This window comes from Manacus candei, unplaced genomic scaffold (genome assembly GCF_025592945.1).
Source record: "Manacus candei isolate 608988 ecotype Guabito, Panama unplaced genomic scaffold, ASM2559294v1 h1tg000010l, whole genome shotgun sequence".
Taxonomy (NCBI): Eukaryota; Metazoa; Chordata; class Aves; order Passeriformes; family Pipridae; genus Manacus; species Manacus candei.
Genome location: NW_026138058.1, coordinates 820,899 through 839,589, shown reverse-complemented (window position 1 = coordinate 839,589; position 18,691 = coordinate 820,899). Strand labels below are relative to the sequence as shown.

Here is an 18,691-nt window from a genome sequence, read left to right as displayed (position 1 = left end):
TGATGTACTAAAGAGGAGAAACTATTTCCGTCTTTGGTAAAGGAAAGCTATCAACCCACTGGTCACTAAATCTGCTTCACCTGAAAATCAGCACATGCCCAGCTACTGAGAGGACTTTATCCAACACCACCCTGTTGTCCTATCCCCTGGGGTATAAATTCAGGTGGGGATATAACTCCTTCAGAGGCAGGGTTTCCAAAGGTTCTGATTCCAGCCGTTGGAGTTACCCCTGCCTGTGCTTGTGAGAATGCCTGGCTCAAGTCCAGAGGCTGCAATGGGAGGGAGCACATGGAACAGCAAGTTAATGCACAGAATACACTTTTCCTCCTTGCAAATTCTCCAAGTCTGTGTCTCCAGGCCTGCATCCTGACTGCTGCATGCCAACACAACTGAGCATAACCTCAGCCACCCAGACTGTAAGCTGAGCAACTCTATTTCCAAACAGGGTTCAGTAATGTGCAATAAATCTGGAGGACACACTGAATTATCGACTGTCACGCCATAACCTTCTCACATGCAGCCTTTGGGCTGGCAGGAGTGAAAAGAAACAAACCAAGAAGGAAATGAAAGGGCAATAAGCTAAAGGAATAGGGATGCAGCTACAGCTGTTGAAAAATTCTGCATGTCGACACCGCTGACGGCTCCGGCTGCGCACACACAGCTGTGCTGCCACAGCAGCTTCCACCTCTGTGCTGGAATAACGGAGGATTTGTGCCAGAGCAGGTCCTCACCTTACCTATACTTTTACAGCAAACATTACAACCCATGTGCAAATTAATCCTGCGTGTTTGTGGACTTTTTAATGCAAACTGTCCCATCCTGATCCCACAGTCCGAATCTGAGGCATTCACATGTGTTACTAACACAAATCACAATAACATTGTGAGCTACAAACAGCAAAAAATTATCAAATTTTGTTTGTACTATTCATTTCCATTAGAATGTGGATGACCATGAATTAAATCTATATAATCTGTAATGTCATGTCTAACCATTTACTGAAAAAGTCAGTAATTTTGGCTGAAGCTTGTGACACAGTATCCGGATACCAGATACGTCACTCAGGTCCTTTAGAGCACAACATCTGCTTACTGCTGCTCTTTGTCTAACAATCAGGGCTCACACCATCTGCTCTCACCTGAATAAAACCCTAAAGTATTTTTATTTCTAACACTCGCTAATGCCAACGCCCAGCTCCGAGACATTGATAACACATTAACTGGCCTGTTCATAAAGTGATTTGAACAACGTGTGAACCTGAGTTGTGGTACACAAAGTGACTGCCGCTGCCAGACTCCAGCACCCCATGACCAGATTTGTCACCCCAGCATCATTTGGGACGAGGAATCATCCTCAGAGTGGGAGGTGGAACCCTCCAGGGCCCTGGGGAATGCTGCCCTCGTCCCCATGGGGAGGACAGATGGGACAGGTTTGCGTCTGTGCCCTTTGGCAGGAGCAAGTCATGGATATACCTGAGGGGAAATCAAGCCTTTTGGGGCCTGATCATGAAAAGTGAAGAATGGACATATTTGAGTCATAAAAACACTGACATATTTGAGCGCATTATTTATTGCTCAGAAGCCTGTTAAGGAAATTCATTCATAAAGGAAAAGGTATTTGTAATTCAAAGCTCTGCCCTGGCAATCAGCACCGTGAGTACCGTGTTGCACAGAAACACACACACAGAACGGCTGACAGTTCACAGATCAAAATTACCAGCGAATTAACTCCTGTTAATCACTAGGCATGTCCTTCCTGAGGTCAAACCAACCAAGTTTCTCTTCTTCACTGTCAAAATCCCCTGCTTCTCAGGGGAAAACCGCAATACAATGATTCAAATGCTCCTGATGCTAGAAACTAAAAGTGCTCAACTCAGAAAATACATACAAAAGCTTTAAAGCTGAATGAAATATTACATCAAAATCTTCCTTTACTAAATCTGTTTGGTGATCTAAAAGTTAATTCTAACCCACAACAGATTGCACAAGGCTTTGTTTTCATCCATAATAAATTCTTGAGATCGAAACGTGTAGGGAGAATTCTGCTTCTGCAATGAAATCTTGCTGTATAGACACATAGAAAAAACTTCAATGATACTTCTTGCTGACCACAGTATTTTGTCTGGCACTAGATCATGAAATAAATCACAAAACTCTGCTCAAGTTGACAGATACCTCCTCTTCCTCTGATTTTGTTTTCTTATTTGGATGAACTAATTTGTCCAATAGGCACTCCCAGTGCCCCTGGGCTGGCTCCTGGCCACTCCACCTCCACTGGCCCTGCTGTTCCCTTGGCTCAACCACCAGCACCAGCACCCCTGGTGTGTTGGGGACCACCTTGTGCCACACTCCCTTTGGCCTGTAGCACCCATCATCTTTGTTTTATTCCTTCACGCTCAGCCTCATCTGGTCTGTGTCTGAGATCGTGGGAGTGGAGAAGCTCTTCCCAAGGATGCAGCGGTGGCTTGGCCGTGGAACGGCACCCAGAATTACCACAGGATGGGTAAGGGTGGCAGGGACCATGGGAAGGGTCACCAGCCCCCCGACGTGCCTGAGGATGATGCTCTCCCACCCCACAGTGCCCAGTCTGGAGCAGAGAGGGCAGTTTTGGCCAGAGCACAGTCACCAAACAACGGCACCAGCTGCTGAGAGCTCTGTCCTCACAGAGCCTGGCGTGATGGCTCCTGTCACCTCATGTTCTCCTAGGCCATACCAGTACCATGTTACAGCATTTCACCCTTTTTTTTAAGGTGGACATGAGCACAGAGGGTAGATATCTGCCAGAAGGAATGGCTCTAAGTGCTTTATTTTTACTTTTACTTTACTTTTACTTTTACTCTTTAGAAAAAAGCAGCTCAAAAACTATTTAGACTATCTCCGTCAAGACTTCCCCCCTTTTCTGTGGAAAAGTTGCACATACAAAACTTAATTGAAGGGTCCTGTGAATTAAATCAAACCAAGAACATCTTTGACAGATCTGTGCTTTTAATCTTCCTTGTCTTCCTTTTTTAAAAGCTATCTCCTTTTTAAGATTATATTAATTTCTATGCTAAGTTTAATACTGAATAATTCCTATACTAAGATTTTCTTAATTTGTATACTTAAAAGTACAACATATAAACTTCTTCTATTTATACTTTAAAAAATGGTTTTATCAAACTGCAGATCAGGGTAGAAGAGAAGAGGATGCAAAATATATACCATTTATATTAAATGGAAGCCCTGCACAAGGTTTATCCTTTATCACGTATCACACTTTGGCTGTCCTGTGCCCCTATACAATGGGATGAATGGTGAGCAACAGCTTTGCTTTTATTTAAAGAAAAATTTTGAAAGATCATTGAGATTCACATGTATCCCTCCACCAGCATGAAAATGTAAATTTCCGAGCTGCGCGCAAGGGTGAAGCCAGATTTAGGACCACTGTTCAATGTGCATTCAAACCTCCCTTCTTTCATCCCAGACAGGGAGAGGAGGGGAGGAGGGAGAAGGAGGACCAGCAGTCAAAACCTGAAATTGCCTGGAGGAACAATCTGCTTCCAAAGGAACAAAACACTGACTCAAAATAAACAATAAACTGTTAAAAAGATTTCCTTATCTGCTGTGCAGCTCCACCAGGGACTCTGGTGGCCAAGCAGGCTGCCCTTGCCAGGCAGGGCATCTCTGGGCACAGGCTGTGACTCCCTCAAAATCACACTTGTATTTCACTCATCAAGGCTGGGAGAAAATATGTCCCTGCACCAAGCTCTGCCTGCCCGGCAAGGGTTTGTGTCATCACCTTCTTCAGCAGCTGAGAGAAGCTGCAGAGCACAGTCATCCAACTTTGAAAATAAAACACTACATTTCTTAAAAGGAGAAGGCAATTGGTCGTGTCCCCCCTTCTTTCTAATTGGAAAATATACGCAGACGTATTTTATGTATTTTACTTTATGATCAGCCCAGTGAAATAGGACACTTTGAGCTGTGGCAGCATGATACGTGGCCTGAAGGGCAAATACATTTCAAAGCTGGGCTTTAAAAATTGGATTTTGACTGCTAATTAATATAGCACATTACAGAATAGAGAACCCTAATTACATTCTAGTGCAAGACCTCCGTGGCAAGGACTGTTTCAGACATATCTCTGAACATGCCAGGACACAGTTTCTGCTCCTACTGGAATAACATTTTAAAATTATAAGCGTTAAACCCCCTAAAAATCATCTAGAGTTGTAAGAATTTCACATTGTGACATATTATATATATCTGAAAATTCCTGCTTATACGTGAGTTGAAGTGATTCAAGTCTTACTGTAACATAGCTATAGCAAGTTCCACATTTTCTGTGCCCAAGCAGACCTTCTTCCAAAAAACAAGGAATGATGGTATGCAGGGGCAACAGTCAAACACTGTTCTAAAACAGGAATTGAGGTGGCCTCCCTACATCAGGTTTTGTAAAGCACAGAAATTTGGGTTTTTGTGGACCAGGATGCACTGTACATCTTGCCCTTCTAGGAACAGGTATTCCAAGAACCCCCACACAAATGTCTGTGTGTGGATGTGTATGTGAGTCTATGTACACTCACGTGCGTATATGTGCACACACATGTGCATGCATGCACGTCCCCAGCACATGTCACCAGACGTTCTGGTCTGTCCCACAGCCGTGGCAGACCAGTCGTGATGCACAAGGAGCTGGCCCTCCTTGTGCTGCATGAAGTTCCCACTCCAGCACTCCAGGTCCATCTCAGCAGGGACCTCTCCCCCTAGGTACCCAGCTGGGAGGCACTCGGTGACCACGGGGTCACAGTCCCCTCTGCACTCCCCAGCTGCCCACAACACCCCCTCAGAGGGGAACGGCATCAACCCTGGTGTGTTTTTCTTAGACACTTCCAGGGATTTCTCAAGTTTGCTTTGACGAGAAAAAGGTGATTTACTTAAAAACAAGACACCTGCTGTTTAATGGAATACCCGTCAATATCTCTTTATCACAGCTTTAAAAGAGATCCATAACTCCCGCAAGGAAATCATTCGATGGAATCGCTGACAGAAGTTCAATTTGAGAAATTTTCTCATGGCAAGAAAAGGCTCTTTTGCCTCTCCCCTTGATACCTAAAATACATGTATGTGCCAGTCATACACCATTTTTGGGCAGTAGGGAAATCCCTGAAACACTTTATTTTTAGCAACCTTTATCTGACGTTTTTGAAAAGCATCACAAAATCCAACAAACAACAAAACTCAACCAATTTGAAATTAACTAAAATGTAAGCAATTGACTGAGGCAAAGGTAGAGTTGGCCAAAAGCAAACCAGAGTTCAAAAGAAAAAGAAACCCACAGACTTCTGAGCAGCCCTGCATAAGTGGTAAAAAAATCCCTATGAGCAACTAAAGTAACTTTAAGAGAAGTTCAGCAGTCATGACACACGGGAGAAGAGTTAACAGTTTGTCGCCAGAGAGGAAAAGCCTGGTGGGTGGGGTGGGATGGTGCTCTAATCCCCCAGCAGTGTGTCTGGGGGCAGGGGCCCACGGCAGGGCTGGGGTGACCGCTCTCAGGGACACTCACAGGTCGTGGAGCTTAACACCCTGAATTAGGAGCATCTGACCAGGCAGGGACCAGTGCTTTTGGTGTTAGATCAGGCATTAATAAATACAGAAATCCTCCCAGTGTCAGCATGTCCTGTCGCTCTCTATTAGGTGTCAGGTCCCTCACATCACATTTTGGTTCTGCATCCCTTTTCTGCACCTCTCCAAGGACACACCCCGCACCTTCCTCCAAGCGTGTGCCCTTCTGCATCTCCCTCAGCTCTCCATTTATTCCAGCAGCTCTGGATGGGTAGAGTGCCTCACATGGCAAGAGGGAATAAAAATGTGCAGTGAAAAAAGCAAAAGACAATTCCGTAAATGATACTTTTGAGAAATATGTGTACCACTGAACTGCTGAAATGCAGACACATGCTAAACATGAACACGTAGTGTGCTCTTTCCATTATGTCCAGACGCATAATTTCCTGTCTGTTTTCTGTCTGTGCTATAACACTGCTTCCTTCAGCCCCGGCCACTGCTGGCCATGTTAATTCACAAAACTCAGCAGCTCATGATTTTCAAAGCTTAGCGCAACATTTGCAGAACAAAGTAGGTTTTTCTCTCTTTTTGGTGGGTACAAGTATGGGGACCACAGGAACAGTTAAATTCATGGCATGGTTGGTCTACCACACAGTCGGGGGAATTCTTTAAATAGAGCCTGTCACTCTCTTTGCCCATCAATGGGATTTCCTTCTCAAACTGCTGATTCGTTCAGGTACACAACAGAGGAAATTTCAGTTAACCTTTGTTTCACCCCGGGGAAAAATCTGTCTGAAAAGTATAAAATGAATAGATTAAAAAAAAAAAAAAAAGAAAAAAAGAAAGAAAGGCTGCAGGGTTATTCTTCCTAGTGTTCACAGCAGTCAAAGTTAAACAGAGAAAAGGAGCAAACATGAACATTTTATTCCCACCAGAGAATAAGGTATAATATATGATTCAGAAATTCCATTGTCTATACTTGATTTCTAATTTAGCAAAGGAAAGGTTGAACACTAATCTATTGTTCTCATTGGGTGCATCAAGAATTCACTTTTTGACTCTTTCCTATATGGCTAAAATAGGACTAATAGGTTACTTTGAACAGAAACCCTTTTTAGCTATTTGATTGAGTTGTCTGAAATACCTTTTAGATTTCAGCAATCCTTGGTGAAGAGAAAAATAATAAACACTAACTCAGAATTACATGTGAAAAAATGAAAACAGGGATAAAATCGAAAGTACGGTAATAAAATAAAGGGAAGTTTTGGGATAGGTGACCGCCAAAAAAAAGCCTTAAACTGATATAAGTAATTCATAAACACCTCTGTTTTGAGATACAATTATTTCAAAACAGGAACAGTAATTTTCATTTTCCAGTGTCATTCATCTGACCACACATGACACTCACTGTGGTAACACACGGAGTGTCACTGCCGACCTGCCCCTGCCCAGCCTCCGCAGCACAGACAGACAGATGGACATGGGGTGCAGGAGCGTGGTTGAGGCCTGTGCATGCAGGACTAGGAGGTCTGCACGGGTTGAGTTCCAGTGGAAGTGATATTCTGAAATGCCTTATGGGATCAATAGGTTGCCAGGAATTGATCCAGCATCACTGAGACTATTTCTGTGTTTAAGTGATCATGATTTTGTCAGCGGCTGCACAGCCCTTCGCCGAGGCAGGTCACAAAGAGAGCTGGGGGCCATGGCAGCTGTACAGTCATGGAGAACCTTCACCTCTTAATCAGTCCTTGCAGAGGGGTGTCTGTTGCAGTCATTGGTGGCAGCTGTTGGAGCCTGGCAGCCTAACCTGGGCACGGACCCCTTTGTACAGTCAGATAAAATGGAACTCAGTTGATGGCCTAGACCTGAGCCTGAGGAGCACCCTTGCTTCATCCTCACTTACCATGTATAGAAAATCTGCAGTTGTGTCTTGGGAGTTTATTTTGGCAACATATTGCATCTTCTACCACCAATACAAAATGAATGAAATGTAAATATAAACATAAAAGAGAGAAAAAAAGTCTTGCTCTTCTAAAGCTTGTGTGTCTGATCCGGCACGGTCCCTGTGCCTAAAAGAAGAGGTGTAAGGGACGTGCCAACAACGTGATGAGTCTCCCTGCAATGGAATCCAAATTTAAAGCTTCTTGGAAATTCAATGCTTCACTTGAATCACAAACCTAAAACCATTCACCATCAGCTGCATTCTGGAGAAACAGCACGGCTCTCTCGATGCTCCCATAACAATGAAATAGGAAAATAATCCCTGAGTTGGACTAATACTGATGTAGATGAATATCTAAAACTTGTCAAGCTTAATTGGGTCTCTTAACTCTTAACTTTTTCCCTGAAATTCCCAAAATCTTAAACCTAGGAAAAAACCATCACATTTCAATGCAGGCTAAGTGCCAGTCTTTGGGTATCGGCCAGATTTTTGGTTCAGCTGTCTTTCATGTTGATAACCGGCCCACTGGGCAAAGGCAAACTAAATCATCTCAGCTCTGGCGATTCCTTCGTACCATCACAGTCAGACCAGGCTCCTATGAACAGCTCTTGGAACACGAGGACCTCTATTGGGTGCCTGGTAGGAGGCAGACCCAGAACAGCTCTTAAGGTGGCAGTTCTCAGGACTTTCATCTTTTCCTGAGAGGACTCACACAAGCTCCAGACAAAAGGACTCCCAAAGAGCCTGGTCAAAACCGGGATGTGGGAGACTGCGTTACTCTGAGAGCAGAACTGCAGTTTGTTCTTACGCCAATAAGGAGACATGGAGTGGGTGAAGTTCTGTTGTATACACCCCTAGTTCTCCATTTTGATCCTCTTGGGCATTATAGCAAAGATGGAACAGGAAACATAAGCAGGAGGTTCCTCAAAAATATTCATACCAAATGGAATATTTCTACAGTGCCAGTAACAGAAATGAACATCACCTCATGGATTTGCCATGAGTCAGAAAGTCTATTCAAGGAAACCTTCCCCATCTGCCACATGTGAGGGACACAGACCACTCTCTGGGTGCCCCTCCATGTTAAATGTTCTTCAAACTTGAGCTTTCAGTGAAAAGGAAGACACGAGGAGCAATGTGATGACGTGGCACTCCTGACAGTGAGTGGCAACAAGGCACTGATACATCTGAGGATGTGCAGCACCTAGTTACTCCACGAGAAGAAAGCTCCAGCCTTAGCACTCAGTTCCAATTTTGGTCTTGCTGGGCTTTTATCACTTTACCACCACACAGGCAGATCCTTTAGTCCATCCCTGACACACCTCTACAGAAGAAAGAGGTGGAAAGATCTTCCCAACACCTTGTTCATGCTTGTAAGAGTGCACTGAGAGTCACAGTCATGGACTGTGGTGGGTCCTGGCACACATGACTCTGCTTTCAACCCACCTGGAAGGTCTGTAGACCCTTGGAATGTAAAAGCACCAAACAGCACTAATATCCTGTGCCTGCAGGTCACACGTCTGGAGAGTGGTCTTATGTTGGGCTCTGAGGGGTGAAGACTGGAACACAGCAAAGAATGAGAAAGGGCACAGCGTCTTTTCCATTTCAGTCCTAATTTTTGGGTGTATTTTGTTTCACAAAGACATCCTTTTCTTGGGAATAGAAAACAACTTGGATGGATATCTTCTCAATGTGAGTCTTCTGCTTGCAATAGAAAACATAGAGTTTTCCAGAAACATGCCATTCCATACTTAGAGGCAGAATTTTGAGGTGATGAAAAATGAAGGGGCCTTGCCAAAGAACTGCTAAATCTCACTGGCTAGAATAGCTTTGTTCTTGCAATAAAAATGACAGCAGAAAAGATATTACTCTCCTTCCTCCACTTTCCAATGAAAAGCGTGGAAAAGGAAGTGTGCTCTTTATTGAAAATCAGCAAATAACAATTCTTAGTGAGATAATTGATTTTTTGCTTGTTTAAAAGTTTTTCAGTGCTGCAAAGAGAAAAAATAAATTGAAGACCCCTATTTCATCTCCATTTCCTATGTATGGGAAGAAAATAGTTTTTTCCTGTGAATAAATAAAATAAACCAGATTTTAAAAATAGTGTATACTTGATCTTTTTCTCATCCTTTATTACTTTCTATTTTGTGCATGTAGTGTAACCATAATTGACACTTCAACGCCAGGGTCAAAAGCACCTCGTACAATGCTAAAGATGCATTTATTCACACTTTGAACACTTGTCTCTGTGGTTTTGGTTTCTTGTTTGTTTGGGCTTTTTTCTTTCTTTTTTTTTTTTTCTCTTTCTTCTTAAACAGATACCACAGTAATTGGAAAACCCTTCTCACTTCTACCAAAAAACAACTCCTATCTTAATTACACTGCTGTAGTGAGCAACAGCTTTCTTCTATATCTACTAAATTTAGTAGATACAGGTTCTCTAATGAGGTGAGCTTTTCACACACCAAAGGATTTTGGTTGCTGCATCCCTTGCCCAGTTCTGCCAGGGCAGCAGGCCAGGAGGGGTGTGATCAGCACCAGTGAGTGCTGCCCAGGTGTTTCCAGATCCTGTGATATGCCTGAGATACAGAAGAGAGCACAGGGACTGGGAGAACTCACAAGTCTATACTGGATTTTAAGCATTTGAATTATGAGCGTTTAACAAGCCTTTACTGAAAATGAATCAGACAACAGCAGTACTGAATAGTTAAGGTTCATATAATTAATTTTAAAGTAGCATTTAAGACATTTAATATCACTTTTTCCTGCCATTCAATATAATGGGAAGGTGTATTATATGCCAGCTCTTCCTACCTGAATTTAAATACTGCAACCCTCAACTTTTTGCTGTTCCAGTAGGAAACTGTTATGTACTTCATATTTATGTTATCTAATTTATAATGTTTTGCTTGATTAAAGCATTTTTTGTTTCAATGTTGATTTTTAAACAGCAGTATTCTTTAAAATACGCAGTTATTTAATTCAGCTCAACTACTTCATGTGACTGAGCTGAAGTGAATGTGAAATATTTGTATTAATCCAAGAAGGATGATGCACATTTGAAGTTGTGATTACAGTTATTCCTTTCTATTAAAGATTCAATAACCTGAACGGTTCAGTCTTCATACCTCAGGTGAAAGCCCCCTGCGCTGTGGCAGAGTTACGATTCTACTGTACAAACGGAATATTTTCTATATTACAAGTCTGGGCAATAATTTCTGAAATCTTTGAGGTTTTCCTCCTTTGTCTGGACAACAGCAAGGGATGCCTGAATCCCTGATCGAAGGGCTGGTTGCAAAGTGGATCCTGCTTCTACTAAGCAACACTGGGAAAAAAACCAACCAGTCCTATCGCTGGAAAAAATCACCAAGGTCTCATTCAAAATGTGCAATCAACCAAATTTCCTGAGCAGGGTGGTAGCTCATCACTCCTTTAAAAACTAACAATGCAGTCACTCTCTCTGACTCCCATCATCTTTCACTCTGCTGTGGGCAGGAAGGAGATGAGAAAAGCAGCGAAACATCAAGTTCGTTCTTGGAACCCAGGTTCAGGGCACAGGAGCCACCACAGAGCTCATGAGGATCAGTCCTATTCCTACAGTCTTGAAGAGGTGGGAAGGGGGAACATGGCTAATGTTATGGGAGACACTCCTGAAGGAAACTGGCAGCATTTTACTGCCAGAACTTCAGAAAAAACTGACAGGGCTGTGGAGGAGGAGGAGGCAGAGGATACCCTGTGCCCACCCTCCAAACGACAGCAGGTCCCTGTGCGTGGACAGAGCAGGACCAGCACACGTGGGGTAGTGGCCCTGCTGCAGTGGCCCTGATGGTATTCCCAGAGGTTCTCCAAAGACAAGTCCTGTCCTGCTTGTCCTGTCTCTGCAGTGGGATGACGTCCACACTGGGCTGGTGCCACTGGTGTGGGTTCATCAGACACTGTGATACCTGAGACTACTCAGTACTGGTGGTTGGGTACCAGATCCGGCCTGATCTTCACCTGAGCCTAAAGGAAACAATGTCTGCTGGGAGCCCTGCCAACGGTGGGGCCAGGCCAGCAGAGCCACATCAGGGAGGAACAGAATTTCAGTGCTGGCACAGGGGTGAAACACGGTCCAACACACAGTCATGCAGTGAAGCCACCGTACATATGCACCCTGTTCTGACAGCTGGGAGCTGTTACAAGGTCTGGCCTTGATACCAAGTGCAGGTGGTTTAGGAAAAATAATCCAAATCTTTATCACCAATTAAAAAACAGAGTCACAGTTTTCTTCCCAGACACTTACCGCCTAAAGTCAGGGTAAGGTCAGAAGCAGGAAACTCCGAAAATATTACCACTTCTTAGTGGCAGCCAGACCTGTGCTAAGAACAGCCTCAAACAATTTTATTTCAAGTTCTTGATGTATTAGCAATAAAGAAATGCTAGGCTGCTCAAGTTTGCCCCTCCTTTTGCTGAAAGTCAGCAATTCAGACAATTCAGTATGACTGAATTTCAGACATGCATTTCACATGTACTGCACAAGTCTGAAGATCACATATTCTTTTTCAAATAAATGTGAAGACAGTGCATTTGAGATGCATTATTTCTCCATCTGCTTTCATTTACTCCTGTGCTCATATAAGATCAACAGCTCAATGACAGAGTAGGAGAGATGTGATCACATTATTATTATTTTTTTAACAGAGGTCCAGAGGGAAGTATAAGGGAAAGATAATCTGCAATTTGTTAACCAGCAAGACTCTTCAAATGGTTTTAAAAAAATGAAAACAAAGTATGAAAGTGAAAAGTAAGTGCAGCCAAGTAAACACATTATTTAAATCAAACAGATTACATTACTCACCAGCAACACTGAAAATCTGGAAAACAAGTGGGCCAACTACTTAATTTGAGACAGGCATGCAGAGCTAGCCTCCCTCTTTTGGAAATATAAAGATTGATACATTCACTGGTTGCTTGAAAAGAACATATCTCAGGAGTTGTAAAAACACTCATTTCCTTTTTTGCATTGTCTCTGATGACACGCTCTTTGAATCACACACACCTGCCTCCAGCCTTCATTATTTCTACGTTTCATTATAATGAAGATTATACTTCTGTCTTCCAAGGCTTCTCGCCTTGACAAAACTCTGCAAAACCTTCCTTCCCTTTGCAATCTGACAGTGCCATAATAAAACTCACACAATTCTTCCACAAATATGTTTTTTTACCCATAACACCCCACCCTGCCGCCACACAAAAACAGAGGAGTGTGGAAAACCCAGGTGCCACTACTGCAGGTGCCACCAGTGTCACTGATATCAATGGGAACACAAGACTGTAACATCTCAGTGACCTGCAGCAGGGAACAAACAAACACACGGAGTATATGACCTGCTTAATCATAAACAATATTTGCACTGGTAAAAATGTCCAGCAGTGCTGAAATGTACAAAATAGCCACTTTTTTAGTCAAATCTCCAGTTATTCAATGAAGCCCATATGAAACTCTCATTTAATTCCCCCTTTCTTTGAGTTGTACATTAACCTGCATGGGGACTCCCTGTGCAACTGACAGCCCACAAATGTCAGCACTGCGACACTTCCATGTGGCCCTGTAGGACAGTGGTCCCGTGGTGACTAAGGGTGACACAAAGCCAACAATAAGGCAAAAGCTGGGCCACGACTCCCTGTGTCTGCCCGTCCTCCTCTGGCAGAGCAGCGAGCCCCAGCCAGCCCCTGCTGACAGCAGAGGTGCCCTGGGTGTGCGGGTGCTGCCGGGCGGCACCGCTGGCTCTGCTCTGCACACCGAGTGGCACAGCTGGCTCTGTGCTGGACAGCACAGCTGGATCTAGACTGGGCAGCAGAGCTGGCTTTGAACTGGACACCAGCTGGCACAGCTGGCTCTACACTGGACACTGGATGGTACAGTTGGGTCTGTGCTGGACTCTGGGGGGCACAGCTGGCTCTGCGTCTGCCCCTTCCAGACCTGCCCCAGGGCACCAGTACCCCAGACTGCACCTCCAGCCATGCCAGCAGAGCCCCTTGGCACATGCACCCAGGAGTGCTCTGGGTGGCCATGGCTGCTCCTGGCACATGCCAAGGGATGGTTACCAGGCACCGGTGAACTTTTGGTGCTGACCTTCTAATGCTTTTGCTCAAGGCTTGTGCTTGTATTTGTGTTTTCAACTGGCATTTCACCTGAGACACAAGGTACAGTCACAATCTCCAACACCTATGGCTTGAACAAAAAGATCAGTAGGGTTCCTGTTTAAAAAGAAAAGCAGCATTCAACTATTTTGTCAGGAACATAGTTTACCTGCTGCAATATGCCACTTGTTTAGACCAAAGAAGGTACTGTGGCAAAACCCTGGGGTTCTTCTGGGCACAGTTTCCAAACCTTTTGCACATGCCTGTAGGCTTTATTCATATTGAATTACACAAGCTCCCTTTCCCCCCCCCCATTTTTTTTTAATTCACTATCCATGCACTCAGACAAATGTTAAAAAATTAAGTTTCTGTAAACACACTGTTATCTTAATAAGTTCAAATATTATTTGACTATTCCCCAGGGGAAGAAAAGCAATATGTTCTAAAGCAAGTGGTTGTATGTTTTGCAGAAGGTGGCTACTCTGAAATTAAGAAATGCAAATGCTTCTACAGTTTATGTGCCTCAAAGTAAAAATAATGATATTAAATTTTAAAAAGGTAGCACGAGATATTGCCGCTTACCACAGAAGCATCGTGAGGATGCCAAGGGACCCAGAGCGATCCCGGGTCTGGGGTTTTCAATGGCACAGACTAGTGATCACAGGATGCTGGTGATACTCTCCAGTTACCCCTGGCAACCCTTCTCAACTGTAACGATGCTGCCCCACAATAGCTTTCACTGGGCAGCTTTCTCTTCACTTAGTTGAATGCTCTGGGACCATCTGTGTCGGAAGGCATAAAAGGCCAGCCTGCCTGTGGGCCCGTCACTCTGAACACCACCTCTCTGACCCCGATTAAATACAACTTTCAATCCCTTTTGTCCTCCCTGTTGACTTCTCCTATTAAGGGAGCCCTTTGACAAAGAAAGCGGAAGAGTGGACTAAGTGCCCCCAAGAAAGGTGATGTCTGATACTGCTCAACACAAGGATTAGCAAGCCAATACATAACAAAAGCAAGTTTGGGGGAGGGGTAAAGAGGAAAAGAAAAAAATGGTTTTAGACAGGTCTTTGACTAATTCAGTAGGTACACAGTTCAACAAATAGCTATACAAGAGGCCTGCTCCCAAAGAAACAACTACTGGGGAACAATAAATTGAGGAGATACCTTTCAGCATGGCGATGCAAGGCCGTGACATTGACAGGAGCAGTGGATATGTCATTTGTTACCTATGGGTTTTTAAACTGAATTTTGTGGTGGGTAGAGGTGCCAAGAACACTCAAGAAGTTACTTTAAGGACAGACCTCTTCCAACAGAAAGGTCTTGTAAAATAACTTGAGTCATTTGAGGTAACTAAAGGGAGCGGGTGACAAAAACACAAACAACAGGAACGACATTGGCTGGAGAAAACCTAAATACTTGGACATTGGAACTGATTGTTTCCAAAGGCATTGACTAAAAACAAGCTACTTTTTGGAATGTGCAAAGCTGCTTTGTTAAAAAGAATAACCAAAACTTTGCCATGCAGGCTTGCAGTAGCCATGGGTTATCCTAAAGCAGCACAGCCTCTGAGCCTGACACTGATGGTCAGCACAGAGGAGCATTCAGAGATGTTGGGGGCAGGAGCATATTGCTCCCCCTGTCCATGCCCAACCTCTGCAGAGGGGACCAGCCTCTTAGCCAGCCACAATGATGGACGGCTGGGAGAGTAGGAACCTCGCTGTGCCCCCCAGAGAACAACATTTGCCCAAGCTGTGGGGCAGTGGTGATGATGTGATCATCATAAGGGAAAGTCAGGAAGCACCTAGGTGTAGAAGATGTTTCCATTGAAAAACTGGAGCCAAACAGAAGGTACTTTTGTAGAGTGAAGCAGCAGAAGGGATGATCGGGGGTTTTATTTCCAGGAAAAAGAGATACTGAAACAGTAGAAGTGACCAGAAAAGAGAAGCACTAGATGGAAATCCACACACAAAACAAATGGTAATAGAATCCCAATGAGTCCTGGTGGTTTCTAACACCAAAATCACTGGTAATTAAGCCAGGGAAGCAAGCAGATCGGATTGTCCCCATGAAAATGCCAAAACATTGGAAATTTACCCACTAGTGTATAACGAAGGATTACAGCCCAACTGCTCGCTTGTCTTTGTACAGAGCATTGCAGGGTCAGCCCTCTTCCCCTCAGTCCTCTTGGTGAGGCAGATCATTCCCAGGAGCAAATCTTTGTAGGGATCAAAAGCAAATTGGACACATCGTCAAAGTGGCCCTCACTTCCCAGCATCAGGAAAGTCTGATTTTGCTATTTGGAAAAAAGTCAACTGTTGGCAAAGTTATTCTCTATATAAGTGCTCTGAATGTCCTCACTAAAGCCTGACCTGCAGAGGCATCAGCACTACTGACCCTACCTGACCTCCCTTATCTTGCCAGCTCCTACCAATCCCAGTCAGCTTGGTGCCTGTTGGGGGAATCCTGAAGACTGGTTCTGCACTACAACAGGCAGGAATGGGACGGAAGCAAGCCAAATGAGCAAAACTCTCTGGTTGACACTGCACAGCAACAGAAGGAGATATAAAATCAGCAGTTTTTAAAATGAAATTATAAGAGGAGAAATGCCACTGGGGCTAGTCCAGGCCATGGAACTACAGGGCTCTCATCAAGGGGGGCTTCTTGCCTAGAATAGGCTCACTGTACCATCATAGCAGACGATCCCCTTTTAAATAAAGGGTAAAATTGTGCTTGTGTCAGGGAAGAGTTATACAAGAGCTAAGGAACCAGCAGCGGTGCTGACCATCCCCCATGGGCAGTGCCTGTGGCTCCAGAGCCGGTTCCGGAGTGCTCCAGCACGGGCTCTGCAACCCTCCTCAGCCACTGGGCTTTTACTGACAGCTTTATTGCCATTAACTATCTGCCTTTTACATGTTCTATTGAGATTTAACATTTTATTTGGCACAGCCAATTTAGACTACAGATGCGTTTCCTTCTTTCTCTTCTTGTCTTTTTCTGAAAGGGGGGAAAAAGACATCAGTAAAGTCCCCGAATGGGTGCCACTGAAAATTAGTATTTCTCTATGCACTCTGGAAAGTAATAGATGGGAAACTGTTTCTAATAGTTTTACTTTCTGTGTTATCTAGAGAAAAACAGATTCATACATACAAAACGGACTCTTTCAGAAGATAGTGCTATGAAAAATGAAAGACTGTTCCAAAGTAAAAAGTGATTATTTCAGAAGAAATAAGAAGCTCCAATGTCAACCCTACTCCCTGAATCAGCAAAAAATCAAAGCTTTGCATAGAATAGGAAATTGGAGATTTTCCTTAAATTTACATTTCTTTTTGCTGAGCACATTTTTGCTTCAATGTGAAAGAACTTCTTAGAGACACTCCTAGTTTCAGACATTGCATTTTGCTATGTGGTTCTAAAATGCTGCTGCCTGGGACTGGAATTTCATTAGTACAATTGGAAGAATTTATGTATGAATGCTAGATATGAGCCACAACAGCCATGGAAGCCAGCTATTTTTAAGACTTATGTCTATGGATAACATCATTCAAATAAAAAAATTATTTATTTTTTTTAAAAAATAAGATTCCCTCCATCATATCGACAATTGTCCAACAGAAAGCCCAAAGCCATATAACCTAAAAAATAAAAATTGCAGTTTCTGCTGTCAGAATCCGTCAGAAATGTTGGCAAAATACTTACATATAGATCTCTCATATTCTGTGCACTAGTACAATAAATCAGGAAAAACTAACTTTAGGATTTCATCATAAAGTACTGCACTGTTTACTAAAACCTAAGTGATACATAACATTTGCATTCTATATATGCAACAATTCTAATAATTACAAAATCAAAAAACATATAGTTTTGATACTACAATCTGCCTAAAAGAGGCTCCTTCTCAAGACTATCCTCGTGATCCTAAGCCTCAGAAAAACTAAATTGAAAAAAGTGAAACTGACTCTGAAAGACGTGAAGTTTTCAAAAACAAAATTCAAAAACCAAGGAAACCTCAGCCAGCATTATAATTGTAACCATTTACAAATAAACTCTTTTCTTATAGCAATTGTTTTTTTCTGGTGACCATTCCTGAATTATTTGCTGAGCTTCTGGGAGACACACCAGAGCACACGGGATGCTGCCATGGGGGATAGCTGGCTTCCAAATAATTTGGGACTGCCTCAGTATGTGAACTACTCCTCCTTTGCGTGAACAAACCCAATAATCCTTCAGGACAGAGAATATGCTCACATTACACATTCTTGAATAGATTAATAGTTTATAGAAAATACTGTTGTATGAACTGCTGATTCACGCACAGCAACAAATACCCACAGTGGAATCTTAAACTACAAGCATGAAACCTCCCAGGTTTGCCCAGATCTCGTAAAAACTCAGCAAATAATTATTTTAAATCTCAATCAAAATTAATCTGCTCTGTATTTTCTTCTTTACTTTGGTACCACATATTAATTGTGTGTAATGATCTCTAGATCGTGGCCTAGGTCTCTATTTCTGCCAGACCACATCTGCAAAGCAGATGGACAATCCAAAAGGAAAGTCACAGGCAAAGAGCAACGATGTCACTGTGAAAGATGAGCAGAAGGAACATGCACAAAATAGTCAGGACTATGAAAAAAACAGTGAGAACACCAGAGGTGCTGAAAGTGTTTCTCCTGACTGTTGTCATCAGAAGCGCTGCATTTTGTCAGTGAGTGATCTTTGCTGGGGCTTTAATTCTAACTCTGCTTAACCTCACACACAAGCCAATGCGTTCCAGCATGCCTAATACTGAAGCAAATAATACTAAACTCAACAAATATTAAACAAATACTAAACTCTAAGTTGCCACTAAGATATTTTTTCTTCAGACTATATATCCTAAGAAATATAGGACTATACATAGGACTTTTCTTAGGACTATATATCCATCTTTTTGGATGTAATTTGTATCCAAACCCAAACAATATAAAATAATCCCTTTAGATTACTATTTTACAAGTAAGTACCACTGAGGGGTTTTCAGAACCTCCTCAAGCAGATTTGGGTGAGAGGGAGGTGGTGAATGGGCAGCTTTAGTAGCACA

At 43.1% G+C, this 18,691-nt stretch overlaps 1 protein-coding gene across 4 annotated transcripts in view; it reads right to left on the bottom strand.

Moving 5' to 3' along the window:
• The window catches only part of ZCCHC7 (zinc finger CCHC-type containing 7), an 87,155-nt gene that overhangs the window by 30,750 nt on the left and 37,714 nt on the right, over positions 1–18,691 (bottom strand). The window lies entirely within an intron of this gene.